Genomic DNA, 18,156 nt, shown 5'->3' with positions numbered 1-18,156 from the left:
TCAACGTTTGGATAAGTGTATTGCTCACCGAAAACATTACTTTAATGGAAATTAAATCGAATTCTTTGTAACATTATTACTTTTTATAGTAAAAAATTATTCATTTTATTTTTTCATCATACCTTGCATGCAGGGGAATTTTGCATGCCGGTTGTTTTCACCAACAACCGTTTTTAAATGCAACATGGAATCATATAAATGGGTTTTTTTTCTCTGAGAAAGCTTTCTATGGTGGTGATTAAAATTGGCTGTTGAGGAATCTGCTATTCCTTCATACGTAACTTTTCTATGTTGCCTTAGGTGCATTTTTTTTTTTCGGAGATATTCAAATCCGTATGCTAAAAGACCTTATTTTAGAAGCAAATATTTCCTGTCAATGTTTGGCCCCTTATGGTGCACAAAGGGGTTGTTTTTTTCAGTCAAAAGTAGTACTTTTAGTCACTGAAATTGATAGAATAAGCAAAAAAATTAGCATGGACCCAGAAAATTCTTTCTTTTCCCAACAGTTATTTTTTAATTAATATTTTAAATGTCCGAAAAGCATTATCTACAAAATCCTTGTGTATTTACTCTGAAGCTTGCGTCGCCATCTGCTGAATCTGGAGATACGCAAATCAGGCCTAGTGTTCATGCTAACTTGTATTCGTGATCAACGTACATAAGACGTACCTCTGCATGCGTTTTGATTACACTGTGTTAAAAATCGTTTATATGTGAGTCATGGCTAGTTATACAATCAAAAAGATAATAGATAGACAAGTGTTAATCCAAGACAAAGTTAAATAAATCTTCAATCTTGCCATTTAAACAATACGTTCCGTGTAATTCCGTGGAACGTTTCAAGATTTCACAAGTTTTCACCCACTTCTTGCTAAAATCAAATATTTTTGGCAAAAACTTTTCCTGAATTTCTACAAGTTTCACAAATGCAGAAACTGTTATCAACAATAATTTTAAAGCTTTCTTGGTTAATCGGGAAGGTACCAAGGTAATATATTAAACCTACACTAGTTGTCTCTGGAGATTCCAGAGAAGCTTCTGACTTTTATCGGGAAGTTTTTAGAAGCGTTACTGACTTTTGGAAAAATTCCATCTTTTTGCAAGATATGTTACTTGCAGAAATTGGGCACGTCAGCATCCCATTACTTTCCAGGAACGTTTCTGAATTGTTTTTATAGTGTGATTGCTAAGATTTTTTTCAAAAAAAAAGTAATGCAGAAGTTGTTAATTTTGAAAATGTATTGATTCATGGTAATATGCGTAATGTCATTTATGTGCTGCAACATGAACTTTATGTAAGTTAAACCTGTTGGGAAAAAACAGTTTTACAGATATGATAACAGCAAGTGTAATTTAATCACAAAGCGACTTTGAAGTTATTTTGGAGCTTAAAACGCACCTATAAATTCTATGCCATGACCATCAGACGTTTTCTTAATAAATCGTTGAAAACTATAATATGATGATTGGCTACAGGCTTATTACAGTGGTTTATCTATGCTATGATAAAACTTAGATTGTCGTTTGGCATTACTTGAAGGGAGTTGTCAGTCATACATTTTTAATTGATAATATGCACAAATTTTTGTGCATGAGTTAAAGTCTAAATTTAGCCTAAAAATGGTAGCAATAATGTTTAAAACTAATTGTTACCAAAAGCAAAGAAAAATCAGCTTTGAAGTAAAATAAAATTAATTTCAATTCTAAAGTAACCAACACTGTAAAAACGATTCAGAAACGTTCCTGAAAAATAATAGGCAGCTGATGTGCTCAACTTCTTCCAGTAACATATCTTACAAAAACCAGGAACGTTTTCCGCTAAAATTCAGTAACCTTACTGAAATTATCCTGGAAGCTTCCTAAAATAGTCAGAACTCTTACCGTTTAAAGCCGGTCGCGTCTTTGGAATCTTAGAGTAAACTTAGGTGGGGGCATACTATGACAGTTTGGCACCATACTGCGTTTTGAAGAAAGCTCCAAAAGTAGTATTGCAAACATGGCCACAGCTAAGAAAGAATTGCAAGTAAGTATCAAGAATTTTACTCGCCTGCAATTCCTCCAAAGCTTCGTAGTCCATAGACTGATTTGCACCCTTTGGACGCCTAATTAGTCCGGACGGACCGCAATCGAACTGTAGCGGATACACTTTATAAATACACGCAGTTAATCTTTAATCTGGGAGCTAAATATATTTTTTTGCAACAGTGAGAAGTCTGCATTCGTGCGACTTGTAGCAATTCAGGAAACTTTTTGGCAAGGATACTCGATTTTTCCAAGAAGTGGATAAAAATCATAGAAATCCCGTAACGTTATACGGATATGTTCAGTAACGTTTCGGAATTTTTTAACAGTGAATATTATTTTTATATTAATGGAAAACAAGTGCCAATTTATACACTGGCATTTTATTTACTTTGTACTTTTTTGATGATGCTTTTTGAAAACCCTTTTAAAGCACTATTTTATATTATTTTCCTTTCTCAGTTTAAAAAAGTATGTGTCATTATAAGATCAGGATATATATTTAAGAAATAGCTATTAAAAGAAGTATATTTAAACTTCAGAAATGTATATTGCTATCTGTTAGAAGAAGAAAATCATTGAAGGGCAAATCCATCATGCCTTACAGCAGTCGATTAAAGAAAACTACTCCTGATTCAAGAGAAGGGTTATCGTCATCGGAATAACGATAATCGATAAAAACTACTGGGGAAACTATTTCTGTGGATATGTTAACTTCAGAATTGATTGCACTTATACGATTGGACTTGATCTAGCTAGTATTTCCATTAAAATAAACCTTGGTTTTCACTCTGTGAGAGAGATAAAGTTATAAGAAAGCAATTTTATTTCACTTTCGTAAGTTATAAAACTTTCAAAGTATGAAAACTATTTCAAGTATCAAATTTTTTTCAGATTTTTTTTCTTTTTAAAATTTTATGATCCAATAACTCTACCAGCTAAACGTAAAAGATTTACCAGGATAATTCTTAACAGGGTAGGTTCGGTCACACGACCGCGACAAAGTTTTTTGTTTTGGGACCTTGAACACCCCATATATATATATATATATATATATATATATATATATATATATATATATATATATATATATATATATATATATATATATATATATATATATATATATATATATATAATGAGTGTTCTGAAAAAGACTAACTGTTTAAAAAAATATATATAGCACGAAAACGGTTAATGATAAAAAACTAATTCTGTCAAACAAATCAAGTCGTGACTGATAAAAGTTTTCCTCCAGAGTTCCAAATTTTAGTTGAAAAATGTTTTTTTTAATAGATGGTGCTGCAATTAATAAGCCCGTAAGTCAAATCAGAAGAATTGAAATTCAACGATTTTTCTTCCGATTGCGACATGTGATTACAGCCGGCTGTTGTCATTTTGAAAATATTGTTAAGTACTTTTGTTCATTAAAAACATTTTTCAAAAAATTATAATGTAATTTTCTATATTTTTTTAGATTTAAGGGTTTGCTGTCTGCAACGTCATTTGTTGACAAAATTTTCAACTAAAATTTTGAACTCTTTGGTAAAATTTTTGTCGACCCACCACATGAATTTTCTGCAAGAATTATTACTTTTATTTTTATCATTAACAGTTTTCCTGTAAAAAAAAAAATTAAGAACGGTCAGAATTTATTTCAAATTATACTGCAAAACCACAAGTCTGCAGAGGAGATTGCAAGTATTAGTGTGAATATGGTAAAAGTTTTGATTAAAAGAGAGGAAGCAGTTGCGGAAATGAGTTGCAGAGCTGCGGAGGGAATGGAGTAATTTTTCAAACGTCAGAAACAAAATGAGGGTTGGAGTTTCTTTCCATAATCTTTATCTCTTGTAATTATCAAAGAAATTTCTTTTGAATTTCCTGAAATAAATACTCTACCGTGGTAAGGTAAATGGTCGTAACTGCAACTTTTTCCTTTTTCATGTTTTAGTATTTTTGTTATTTATTGTGCTTTAGCGTTATTGTACAAGCTAGCTTATTTGGTTTCCACTGAAAAAAATGTGAAAATGCGTCTAATTCTAACATTTCCCAATTATTAGTGTTGAGTCCAAAACGTGTTTCTTAAAATATCTTGAAAATTTGTTTTTGCAGATATTGCCGTTTACCTGCCAACGGCAGTATTGTTCAATAATTATAAAATTAAAAATCGTTTCATTAAACTAATTATTTTCAGGTTTCATGTGTTGCTGAATTTTCAAAGTTTAAAACTTTTAGTATTTACTTTCAAAAAGTGAAAGAACTAAAGTTTGTTATAAGTATCAGTGTTTCATTTTGCGTATGACAGACATTTCCTTCCAGAATAATATAAGTGTAGGAAAATCAACAAGAAACACGATTCCAAACTTTCAAACAAAATACATTACAACATACGAATAAATCGTTAAAAGTCTTTGAACGAACAAAATTTAACTTCCACAGGATTTTTATTGAAGGCTTTGAGCAAAGTGTGGCACATATCAGGCGCAACAAAGTATCGAGATCTAAAAGACATGTTTTGCTAAAAACAATATAAGATTAAAAATAAAAAAAAAGCATACATAAATACCACATTACCCCACATTAACCAGCATGTCGGAAAAAAATCGTGGTTGACCAGCATGCTTGGAAATTCAAATTTTCTGGTGTGCCGGATAATTTGAGGTTTATTTTGCAACAAAACAAAAGTAAATTTCCCCATTCAGTTCCAATTAGAAAGCAAACCACTTCAAGGAAAAAAATAAATAAATCTCGAAAGTAACCTTCTTTAAAAAAACATTTTGTATTGCTTAAATATGTGCTTGTTATTTATGGTTGGTCATTATGTTTGGATTTTATTACATGCAAATAAGATAATCAATTTAGAAGCAATCATTGTTACAGCGATTTCTTTAAAAAAAATTAAATAAAGTATTTTAGGTTTCTTTTGGACAGGCAAGTTTAATTTTTATTTATTGATTAGCTATGGTAAATTCTTGTTAAACAACGTAATTAGCACACAATAGGAGCGATAACTTACTGTGTAAATGTTCTCTTAGTTTTAATTTAATTTTATAAAATTATAAGTTATTGAATAATATTTTTCTTACTAAAATAACAATGACATTGTTAGTAAATATTTTTTATAAAATTAAACTGTTTTTAATACTAATAAGATATATATAGAGCTTATGTTCATTTTCAGGCTGAACATATATTTTTTATAGTGTTATTTTTTTTTCTCACCTCGATTTTTTTCTGGCGTACAGGAAAGGACCAGGCAGGTGTTATTGAAAATCTGGTGACCTCCGAATTTTGTGGCATGCCTGCTAATGCGGTGACATACGGTAAAATTTCACATTCGATTGGATTAGTACTGTCAGTAGCATCCTATTAAATACCTAAGACTCTTATTACCGTTTACGTTTGCTCTGAGTAAGCAAATAGACGTATGAGCCCTAGAATGCCATATAAGATCATATGTGGCAGTAAGAAGCAAAGGGATGCAAGTGGCAAAATTTAACTTGAACAAAGATTAAGAAAATCACTCCTCTGTTTTGGGTCAAGTGTACTAGTACACTGTAAAGAAATTCCGAAACGTTACTGGGTATTTCCGTGTTACGTTTCAGGAATTTAATAGTTTTTATCCACTTCCTGGAAAAATCAAGTAACATTGTCAATAAGTTTCCTGCATTGCTCCAAGTTTACGAATGCACGCTTTTCACTGTTGTGAAAACTATTTTTAGCTCCCGATTTAAAGATTAACTGAGCGCATTTATAAAGTGAGTCGTCTTCAGATTAATTACGGCCCGTTCATGCTAAATAAGTTCCCAAAGGGAGCAAATAAGTATGGACTACGTAGCATTGCAAGTGAGTAAAATTATCATTACTTATTTGCATTTCTGGCTTAGCTTTGGCCATGTTTGCAGTAATGCTCTTGGAACTTCCTTGATAAATCGGGAAGATACCAAGCTATTATACTATACTTCCCTAAGGGTACTGTAATTTTCCAAAGACGCGTCTGGTTATTAACGGGACGATTTCTGAATTGTTCAGGAAGATTCCAGAATAATATCAGGAAGGTTACTGAATTTTAGCGGAAAACGTTATTGGACTTTGCAAGATATGTTACTGGCAGAAATTGGGCACATCAGCTGCCTATTATTTTCCAGGAAAGTTTCTGAATCGTTTTTACAGTGTAGCTCTGGTAAGTGCTGTATAACATGATTTATAAAAAAAAAAAATCAGTGAAAATCTTCTTGGTTTTGAATTTTAAACGTGTTTTGCTCCAAACTTTATAATGCCTATTTACATCCTTTGCTTTTTGCTTCCCACTGCCTTATCTTGTCCTTAATTAAATTTCAACGACATACGTGAGATTCAATGTGAAAATTCAAATGCATCTTGAGTTAATATCTGCCTACTAAAAACTTTTTTTTTACTGCAAATTTAATTTTTTAAACTCTTTTAAGAGCAAGATAAAGCATATTTCTACCTGCGACTAAGATTACTGCCCACGATTTTTTCCCTAAACGTTTAAGTCAGATAAATTTCGGATAAAAATAAATGGAAACAATACAATTTATTCAATGATATCAAATTTACTGAACAGAAACCTTATCAATTTTGGCAATTAAAAGAGCTTTTATTATTAAGAGCAAGAACGAGAAAACAGTTAAATAATTATAGTACAGATTTTACGTAGTGAAGATGTTACATGTAAAGTATGAGAAGCATGTATCTAACAAAATTGTTTTCTACATTTTTTCCAGTATTATAAAGATTATATATACTTGTATATAACTTGTAGAATACATATGCTTGTACAGAGACTTAAAAGTCTTTAAAATCTTTCGCGAGAGGAGAAATTCCAGCTGGAATTGATCAGCGGTTTTAGTCTTATATTAGCCCCGAATAAAAGTCTGCCTGTTTCTGCACTTCAGAGCCAGACTAACGTGAGTAGCATTACTGATACTTTGCAGAAGAGCGAAAAAACTTTCGTCCGGTGCATGCAGACGATGCTTGCGCTCTTTTATGTTCATAAATATTTAAAAAGGACTTTTTTATATAGAACTAGTTTTACCCGCATGGCTTTGCCCATAGTAGAAACTTAAAAGGTCTTTTGGTTCGCCTTTGTATTTACAAATAATGTATGGTGCATTTCTCGCCAATTGGCTTGCCCATGTTACGGTTCCACGTTAAGATAACTTGGTAATTTACTCGTCCATCTTATAATTTTGCTCGGGAAAATGTTCTTAAAATTAGAATAGAAAAAGAACGAAATCGAATTTTTGGAAAATCGTTTCGATGTGCACATCCCCATGCTACAAACTTATTATGTGCCAAATTTCATGAAAATCGGCCGAATGGTCTGGGCGCTATGCGCGTCACAAAGATCTAGACATCCAGACATCCTGACAGAGAGACTTTGAACTTTATTATTAGTAAAGAAGACTACGTTGGGATGGCTCGATGAGGAATAAAATTGCCAGTTTTGGACTTACGTTAGTCTGGCTCCGAGGTACAGATCACTGAGGTAGAGTTTCCATATCCAAATGATCTTTTGTTTATCTATGCTTGCTCAGTCTTGCAATAGTACACTGTAAAAACTTTCTGAAACATCCGCCGAAAAATTTTTGAAGCGTAACGTGAAAGTTATTTCCGACAACATTCTGGGATTTTACGGGTACCTCCAATTCACTGTGAAAAGCAAGTATTTTTTGGAAACAATTTCCTGAAGCGCTACAATTTTATTATTGCTGACTTCTCACTGTTTTGATAACATATATATATATATATATATATTTTTACAATGCAAGTTAATGCAGGCAAATAAACTGTTCAGTATTTGCATGTAAATTCTGCCTTAGCTTCGGTAGATGTCCTTGAAAAGGACAGGCGAACTTTTAAGAGATTTTTTGGATTCAACCTTGTTTTTAGTATCTATAAATATGCATAATATTAAATACTAATTTTGTTCCCCGACTATTTTGGAAGTGTCGTATGAGTCGGTTCTTCTTTTTTAGTGGCCTTAAGCTTAAGTAGACTATCTTTGACTTAGAAACTTTCCTACTAAATTCGGAATGTGCCTAGCAATCACTTCAAACATGCACCCGGTATGATCTTAAGGTTTCTGAACTGATTTACAGGGTGCCCTGGAAGAGACTGACTGTTCTCAAAAGTTTATAACAGGAAAACGGTTGATGATAAAATAATTATTATTGCAGAAAACTCATGTGGTGGGCCGTAAATTTTGTCCCCCCCCCCCTCCAAAGTTCCACATTTTATTTCAAGAATTTTACAATAGATGGCGCTGCAGATCGTAAGACTAAATCAAAGAAAGATTGAAAATTACATTATATTTTTTTGAAAAATGCTTTTAATGAACGAAATTACGCAACAATAATCTCAAAATGTCTACACCCGGCTGCTACCACATGTCGCAATCGGAGAAAATATCGGTGAATTTCAATCCTTCTTTTTTGTCTTTAGGCTTGCCATCTGCAGCACCATCTGTTGAAAAAGTTTGAACTAAAAGATATGAAATTTAGGGGAAAATATTTACAGTCCACCACATGAAATTTCTGCAAGAGTTTGTTTCTTATCATTAACCTTTCTCCTGTTATAAATTTTTGAAATCAGTCTTTTTTATGACACCCGGTAAAATCATACTTGGTTTTTGTTAAAAGGGCTTCCAAATTTTTAGGAAAGGTTCCATGTTAGTTTCAGAAATGGTACTGACTTGTAGCCGAAAATTTTGCTGTTTTTTTTTTTTTTTTGCCAGATATGTGACACATTAGCTTTCCCCTATCTGAAAGAGATGTTACAGATTTTTTTTTAAACAGTGTAAACAAGTTCCTAGCAGCTTGTTAATAAAATGTTTGCTCGCTGATTTCTTTAAATACTGCATTTTTATTTATTGCAGTTTATATTTCTATTACAAAATTAGAAAATCGCCCGTCAAGATATGACGGGTGAAAATTGCTTCTACATTTGAACGACGCAATTGGCTGTATAGTGATATTTTGGTAGTTGAAATTTTACCCTAACTCCAGTGGCGGAACCCGAAACTCCAGTAGATGGCGTTCATTGTAAACCGCTTGTTCGTTTCTTCATTTCCTAAAATGACACAGTTTTACCAATATAACATTTAAGTTACCGGATTCAGGTCTGCCTTGTCCCAATATAGCCATTCCATGCATTTTAAACATTACCAAAGCATATTACCAAACTACATTGACCTGGCGCAAGTTTTATCGTTGATGACGTCAGGAGCGCTCGTCTATGATATATATGAGGATGCATACCTTTATCACAATTAGCTTAAGATCTCAAATGCTATCTATATCAAAAATTTGTATAAATCAATAGACTAACGGCCTTTTGAACAGCAAGTGGTGGAAAGACGAGATCAAGACGTGAAATGATCAGTACACAAATGCAATTTGTCATTTTTCCTACAAAGATAAGTTGATAGCCAGCAAGCCAGCTAAATAAGGAAGCATCAATACTACTATTTATTTCAAAGCTAACACTGTGTACGATACCAAGGCTTGACAGTTAATGAAAATCAAAATTATGTTTTTATCGAATCGATCATTTTGATCATTCTCTTCTAAAACACAGAGAAGCACCGGTTATACGTTTCTCTTTTATGCGTTTTATCTTTGAATTATCAATAGCTACATAGTTCTTAATTTCTCTTACTCAAAAAAACACAACACGTCTTATTTTGTGTGTGTGTGGACTGTATTTTCTCTCTCTATTTTTCAACTCAACTGCCTCACATATAATACATTTTCTTTCACTCAAGTACTGGCGACTGCAGCGCCACACTTTATAATACGCATTAGGCGTTTCATTCAACAATCATTTATACGTTTTTTAAATTGGTTCCTGTAGAATCCAACACAAACTAACGTGTACCTATAATACTTTTTACCCTTCATACGTTCTTTTCATACAGTCCCTTCAAAAACGTATGGACGGTACTTTTTAACAAAATTTTATTTCTACATGCACCCGCCTTGTAGAATCACGCAAGCTCTAATCAATAACCCACCTAACAAAGGGCGTGCAATTTCACCAAAACAGCGAATCATTTATATTTCTCTGTTATCCCCATCGCTTCGTGTTTTAAATTTAAATTTCAAGCATTGCAGTCCAGTCAAATCCAAGGCCGTGGAATTCTCGATGACAACTGGAGAATCCGAAGAGATTAATCATAAAATCAATGGAATAGTTGAACTGTGAAGCCGGAGGCAAAATCACACCAGTGTGAAATGAGTAATGGCGACACTTCCTTTGTTTTGAAGGAATGCATATGGTTATGAAGGTTAAATTCCATCGCGTAAAATGATCCATTTTCTGGATTTGCAGTTTTGGTACAGTGCCGATTCGAAGCAATGTCTGAGAAACATATCGTTACAATATAATGTGTCATGCATATTCTCACGTATGAAAAATATGTGAGAATATGTATCACTCACCGACGATAGTAGTGGCACATCTCAGATTTTTTTTGTGTCGTTGACGCGAGGCAAGACACTTAGAAACAATTGGTTGCAGGGGTTCCGAAGTGGATACCACGACACTTACGGGCGCCGTAGAGAGAAGTAAGAGTTGCCGCGAAGTGACCACGATATTAATATAAACATATAACGGTTGTCAAAAATGGTTGACTGTTTTCAAAATTGTAAAATAAGAAAACGGTTAATAATTAAAAAATAATTCTTGCAGGAAAATTATATGGTGGTCTGTAAGTTTTTGCTTCCCAGAGTTGCAAATTTTAAATCAAAAATTTCCCAATGAATAACGCTGCAGATAGTAAGCCTTTAAATCAAAGAAAAATAGAAAATTACATCATACTTTTTCAAAAAAAAAAAAAAAAAAAAAAATGAACAAAATAACACAAGAATATTTACTGTTGGCTACAGTCACATGTCACAATCGGAGGAAAATTCGGTAAAATTTCAATCATTCCTTTTTGATTTACGGGTTTATTATCAGAAACGCCATCTGTTGAAAAAATGTAAAACTAAAATTTGGAAATTAGGGGGGGGGGGGATTTACTGCCCATCAGATGAATTTTCTGCAATAATTTGAAGAAGAACAGTCAATCTATTTCAGGACACGCTGTATGTGTTGCAGAAAGACTTAGATTTAATTTAATAAAACTTTATTAATTTAACAAAAAAAAATAAGAAAGTTTAAGTATTAAATTTTTTTTTAATTATTTTTTTTTTCAAAGACTAGGGGGAGATGGCGGGCGACTTCATCCATGATTTGGCCCCCTCACTTTTTCAAGGCACTAGCCGTCACTGACTGAAACTGTATTTTTTCAATAGAACACAAATGTGATTCCAGACTGACAATTAATTTGATGCTTTTCATGATATTTAAAATCCATAAATTTCTTTAATATGTATCACACAAATTAGAAAATACAGCGTAAATGTAATAAAATATAATGTAGTAAACCTTAATTTTCATTGTATTATCAATTAACTATTTAACAATTTTTGTTCATTTTAAAACATAAATACGTAATGAAGCAACAATCAATTAATACCTGACTGTCCCATTAGAATGCCTTTGAATTGAACAGTATTTAGTGTTCAAAAAACTTAATATTAGGTGATAAAATAGCAAAAATCATTCGATTTATACAATATATTTTTGGACGCTGACGTCCTTGAACTTGCATTTTTCAGTTAAGAAAAATAAAATTAAAAAAAAAAAAAAAAACACCGCGGTTAAAAGAGGTTTCTGTAATAAAAGTTTCGGATAATCGAGGATCTAACGTTCATCTATGTATAATTTATTTATTCTTAATGTAATTTTTAATTATTCTGTCACACAATTTTTGAATCGTAGTTCTTAGAATTGATATGAAAAATGAATTCAAGTTTTGAAAATATTTTTTTAAATCATATTTTTCCTCTGAACGGAGTAGGTTAAAATTCTTTAAAAAAACGCTTACCGTAAAAAATATACAGATCAGTTCAATAATATTAATAAATCCTACAATTTTTTTAACCAAGAAAATAAAATGCCATCTTTTCCACTTTCACGAAAGCTTCGAGCTTTAGCGTTAAGCTAAATAATTTCCCCTTAAACTATCACAAAAAATGCGGCTATTATGCACAGTAATGGAAATCCCAATAGATTATGAAGTAAGGTTTTATGGCAAAGACCACAGACTTGACGGGGAATTGCGTTTGTACCGAATACAGTCATTTCCTACATTACTCTCGCTATCCCAGGAGATATTCTAAATAGCCCATTGGGAATAAGCTTTTATGTCGTTAATATCTTTTCTCCTTCGTGCATTACTTGTTCTTTTATAAAATATAAACTCAATGCTTGGTATTGAAGCCTCTTAATGTACTTTTCAATTTTGAAGTACGTTTCATTTTATTCAATAGCGCTACGATCAATGTTTTTGTCTGTTTTCTAAAGAGGATGTTTTTAGAGAGAATGAAAGTTAGTCATCTCAGAGACAGAAAGTTTGTAAGGCGAATCATTATTAAAGAAAATTACGCTATGAAAAGTAAAAATAATTTTAAACTAAATGGAGTAAATAGTTACAGTTATGGAAAATGCTGTTTCGCCGTCAAGATGTACCGATGCAATTCCTCCTGTTGTTTGCTGTTTGAATTCGATGTGTGAGGTCGATCTAGAAATTGTTTCCCGAGAACACTCATCGTGAGAAAAAAACGTCGTTCTGGTGTTTGATATCTATCATCAGAATGCAAGCTTTTTTAGTCTAGAGTTACGTAAATACGGTCACACAGCCTCACTTTTCTGCGAAAAGCCCGCCATGTGGTTTTCGGAATAGCTGAATTATGTCCGGAGCTGGACATTTTGTTGTGCTCATAAAAAAATCTCTGTTTGGTGCAAGATGATGTATCTGACAATATAGCAAACATTTTCAACCATCCTGTCAACGCAGATTGAAACCCCAGACAGCAGAAGGAAAAATATCTTTACGCATTTTGTCACCATCGTCTGACATGAGAGCACTCCCCGCCAAACGATCCCCGTATATGAGGAAATTTAGTAAGTCAGGACGAGGAGAAACATTACTGATCGAAAATTTGAGAGCTGCAGACGATGGGCTCTCGAAGTTCTAAATATCTTTGTAACAGAAACTAATTTGCAAAATAGCTGTAAATATACACTGTAAAAACGATTCAGAAACGTTCCTGGAAAATAATAGGCAACTGATGTGCCCAATTTCTTTCAGTAACATATCTTGGAAAAACCAGGAACGTTTTCCGCTAAAAGTCCTTTCTGAAATTAACCCTGAAACTTTCTGAATAAATGCGAAATCTCCCCTGATAAAGCCAGTCATGTATATAGAACCTTCTAGAAAGATTAAGTAGGTTTGCTGATATTGATTAGAACCTTCCTGATTTACTAAGAAGGCTCCATAAAAATCAGAGCGACCACAGCCAAAGCTATGCAAGAAGGAACCAACTATATCTCTTACCTGCAATTCCTTCCTTGCCAAACTGTAGCTATTCATTGACGTGTTCGCTCTCATTAAGAGCTTATTCAACCTAGACAGGCCGTATGCTGCACGCAGGATACACTTAATAAACTCGCTCATTCAATCTTTAAACTGGTTGCTAAAAACATTTTCACAACAGTGAAAAGTCTGCACGCGTGCAACCTGTAGCGATTCAGGAAACCTTTTTTGTGAAGATACTTGTTTTTACAGGGAAATAGGTGAAAACGTGTGAAATCCCGGGACGTTCCACGGAAATAACTAGTGACGTTTCGGAATTTTTTTACAGTGATAAGATGCAATAAATGTCTGTTAAAGTCCATGTATTTATTCTCTTGTTGTCTTTACAAAAGAGGTGGAAACGTAACAAAAGATTTTTTGCAGAGTAGGTATTGTCTAAATTTAGAGGTTCAGCCATTTGTCAAGCTGTAAATGCAAAAAAAAAAAAAAAAAAAAATCAGTATAAAGACTTTAACCGCTATTTTCTGATCCGTAAGTGTGCATCTTTTGTTGTATCACGGTTTTTTCTTTCTTTTTTTTTTTTTTTTTTTTTTTGTCCGCATTCTTTTTTACATATAAGGTTGTTTTTATGGCAAAATCTTCAAACTAATCTTGTACCAACAAATCAATTTTAAAAATAGTTATTAGTACTCATTTAATTTTAAAAAGAGGTCTTATAAGTTAAAAAAAATACAAGAAACATTTTCGAAAGGGTGTATTTACACCCCTAGACGGTAGACGGAGAAAGTCTGTTTGCTGCGCCATTATCTAACCTCTTTGGATCTATTGTTATCTTTTTCTCAAATTGAGTAATTTATTGTGTATATGAACGCACAATGTATCAGTATTTTTAAAGTTCGCATATGTTAGGTTTTAATTCCGTAATTAGGGGAGAGTAAGAGACGTCTGCAATTTTATGCACTTAACTTCATAGAGCTGTACTATCTTAAATGAACCCACGAAGTGTCGGATTTTTGCAACATGTGAACAAAAGACAGACAACTTAAGATGCTCTGCGTAACAAATTTTAGCAACTTTGATCATTGCTAGAATTTGCCACACAGAGAATCTCCGAAAATTACGTTCGTTAAAATCAATTCAGAAGACAAAATATGAAAAATTGCATTGCGTAGAATTACTCTAGCCAATCAGGTATTTCTTTATTCCTCATCTGTTCAAGAAGAAAATATGCGATTTTTTTTTTTTTAAATTAAAGTCCAAACGCTATGTTTCAATTCAGCACTTATAATACCTTTTCTGTGACGTAGGAAAGAATTAACCAAACTGAAAAAAAAAAAAAGGCAAACAATGCATCTAGTGAAAAAACTGTTTTTGCTCATGCAGGAAAAAATATGAGAGAAACATGTGTTTCAAATCGTATAACGGTAAAAATAGCAATGAAACGCATTTGATAAGATTAGTAAATAAATAATGATTGTTAAAAACCACAGCAGATGGTTTTAATGACTTCGTCAGAAACAAAGTTCTGATTTGTATTGGAAACAATGGTAAAAGTAATAAAAAATATATTTTGAAACGATTAAGCTTCTTCTGCTTTATTGATATGCCTGTTCAAAAACTAACAAAATAGCAACAAATAGTAGGATTTTTTGGTGTGAGAAAATATAAATAGATTTTTTTTTTTTTTTTTTTTTTTAGATTTTAGATGTAATGTTTGCGTCTATATTGAAAGAACTCATTTTTTATATTTTGAATTGTAGGAAGTAATGTGAAATGGTTAATGTACATTATTATATTTTACATGATACGCTGTAGTAGAACTATCATAATTGATTTTTCTACACATTAAATGAATTTTACGAAATGAATCCTGGTAGCAAATAAAATATTTGATCAGTAATGACCCAAAATATGATTCTATCAACTCGACTATTGCACAAAAGTATACAAATCTAAATATATTCCTTTTAAACATGATTTTTGATGCAAAAAAATAAAAACATTTTCTTTGAGTTAGGCAGTGATTGCGCCAGTAAGTCTTCTTTTAATGATTTAAATTTTCTAAAAAAAGTGCATTGCGTTTTTTTTTTTTTTTTTTTTTTTTTAACTTTTTTGCACACTAAGTATCCTATTTTGATCAACACACAATGTTTTTTTGAAAATAAACACAAAAACAATTTTGATCGTTGTACTTTTTTTAGTATAAAAGTTTTATCATAGTACCAAACGCATCACGAAAGGAAGGTCAAATCGTAAAAAACCCTCAACATTTAAAAGTTAAAAAACGAATTATCATTAAATCTAATGCTACATTTATTTATTTTTGTTATTGCTTAATAAGAGGAATTTTAATATTTAAGTGATTAATATGATTTTATTTAACTCTTTTTTCACTTGCTGCAGCTTGATTACTACTGCAAAAAATATACCGGAAATGACTTTGATTAATCTCTAAAAAGCTAAACATAAAAAGTTGGATTTTTTTGTTTCATAAGACTAAAACCCTCCTTTTTTTCCCTTTTTGTTTTACAGCAGTTTTTATCTTTTTATCTTTGACAATGATTTTTTTCTTCGTGTCAAATATAGTAGTATGAGATCGAGAAAGAAAGTGCTCAAGTATCTTCATGAGACGATACTCCACTTTTCTTACTCAATACCTTCTTGCTCTTAAATGATTTTCATTTCCTTCAGTATTTGTTCTTTCGTAGGAAATCCGTCCCTATTAAAGGAAAGAATTCTGCTGAAATATAGTGCCATTTAAAGTGAACTTGAGCAATAGTTTCTGTATTACTGAAAATATGTTTCTGCTTTCTCTAAAGCAGAAAGAAGACATCTTAAGATACAAAAAGAAAAACATTCTTTGAGAACGAAATCCGTGCACTAACATACCTCAATGCAGTGATGTCATATGAAAAGTGTTGTGATTAAAGTACTTAAAAAAAAAATGTTCACTATTTTTTTTTTTTTTTTGAAATAAAGCTAATTTCTCCGAAAACTAAATAACCCTACACTGTAAAAAATTCTGAAATAATACTCATTTCTTAATTGGAACGTTTCGGGATTTCAAATATTTTCATTTATTTCCTCGTAAAATCAAGTACATTTTCAAAAACGTTTCCTGAATTGCTACAATTTGAACGAATACCGTCTTTTTACTGGCGTAAAAAATATTTTTAGCTACCAGTTTAAAGATTGATTTAACGTACTTATTAACTGTATCGGCTGTTGCTCAATAACTGCCCGGCAGATTAACTAACATCTCAATGCGATCGGATAAGTAACTGGATAACTTAGTTCTGCTTGGCAAGAAATCAAGGAAATTGAGATTCTCGGATCGTACTTGCAATTATGTCTTGGCTTCGGCTATGATTGCAATAATACTTCTGGAGCTTTAATGGTAAATCAGGAAAGTTCTAATTGCGTTAAACCTACCTATTTTTTCTTGAAGGTTCCCGGGACAGGACTGGCTTTAATCGGGAACATTTCCGAAGTCTGGGGAAAGTATCAAGAATAATTTCAGAAAGGTTACTGACATTTAGCGGGAAACGTTCCTGTTTTCTGCAAGATATGTAACGTTTCTGAATATTTTTTACAGTGTACTTTTCATAAACCTTTATCACTGGTGATCATAGCTATTACAATAATTCAGCAACACCCCATTTTGTACGTAACTTTTCTCATTTGTGAAAAAAATGACAGATTTATTTTTCCATGGCACATAAATTAACATACTTAATAGGCCACTTATACATTTATACTTATATTTCAGCCAAAGAAAATACTTTTTGAGCAATGAGAAAGAAAAAAACAGCAGTGGTATTCCGAAGCTAAATTTCTTTTTCTCAGATTTTCGGTGTAAGATTTCAACATGAATTTGACATAGATTTTACGAGATTTTAAAAAGTTCCTCCTTTTTTTCACCGATATTTCGCACATTCCCTTACGAGACTTTTTTGTAGTTTTGATTATTACCATGAAAATCGTAAAGTCAAATAGATATATAAATAAAAATAATTAGCAAAGTTGAAACCACATGCCGTGTTTGCATCTCAGAGTTCCATCACTGCACTATCCATTTCTTCTTGCGCTGTTTCAAATTTGTGATCTATTACTGCATATAGGTAAACGATCTGTGCTCTATCTGTTAGAATTTCTCGCAGCGTTTGCTTAACTGGGATATTACAATGAAGTTCTATGTCAATCGTCTAATCATATGTTTAATGCTTGCTACCTGGTGTGCACAAGTTACTAATTGCCAAGCTACGGACACAACCCATTAAGGAATTGCAACTTAATGATATTAAAGGCCTCTATCTTACAGAACACTTAATATACTGTCTATATCAAGGCATAAAGTACATATGCATAACGGGACATCTTGGAAGCAAAACGAGCTCTTTTTAAAAATTCAGAACCATCCCATTTATTATGTTTCAAAATGAAAAAAAATCATGCATTTTGATCATTTTTCAGAAGTACATTATTTGTTGAAACAAATAGTCGATAATACCCGTGATATCCCTTTACTTTGTTTTTTTTTTTTCATTCATTTCCAAGATTTTTGCAAATACAAAGTGATCACAAATATTGTACAAGGTTTTGAAAAATCATATTTTGGAAAACTACTGTACATATTACTATAAGTAAAATAAGAATAAAAGGATGACTTATACCAAGCTTTTTTT

The sequence above is a fragment of the Uloborus diversus genome, chromosome 8 (assembly GCF_026930045.1).
Source record: "Uloborus diversus isolate 005 chromosome 8, Udiv.v.3.1, whole genome shotgun sequence".
NCBI classification, from domain to species: domain Eukaryota; kingdom Metazoa; phylum Arthropoda; class Arachnida; order Araneae; family Uloboridae; genus Uloborus; species Uloborus diversus.
The sequence above is the reverse complement of the archived record's forward strand: the minus strand, read 5'-3'. Positions refer to the sequence as shown.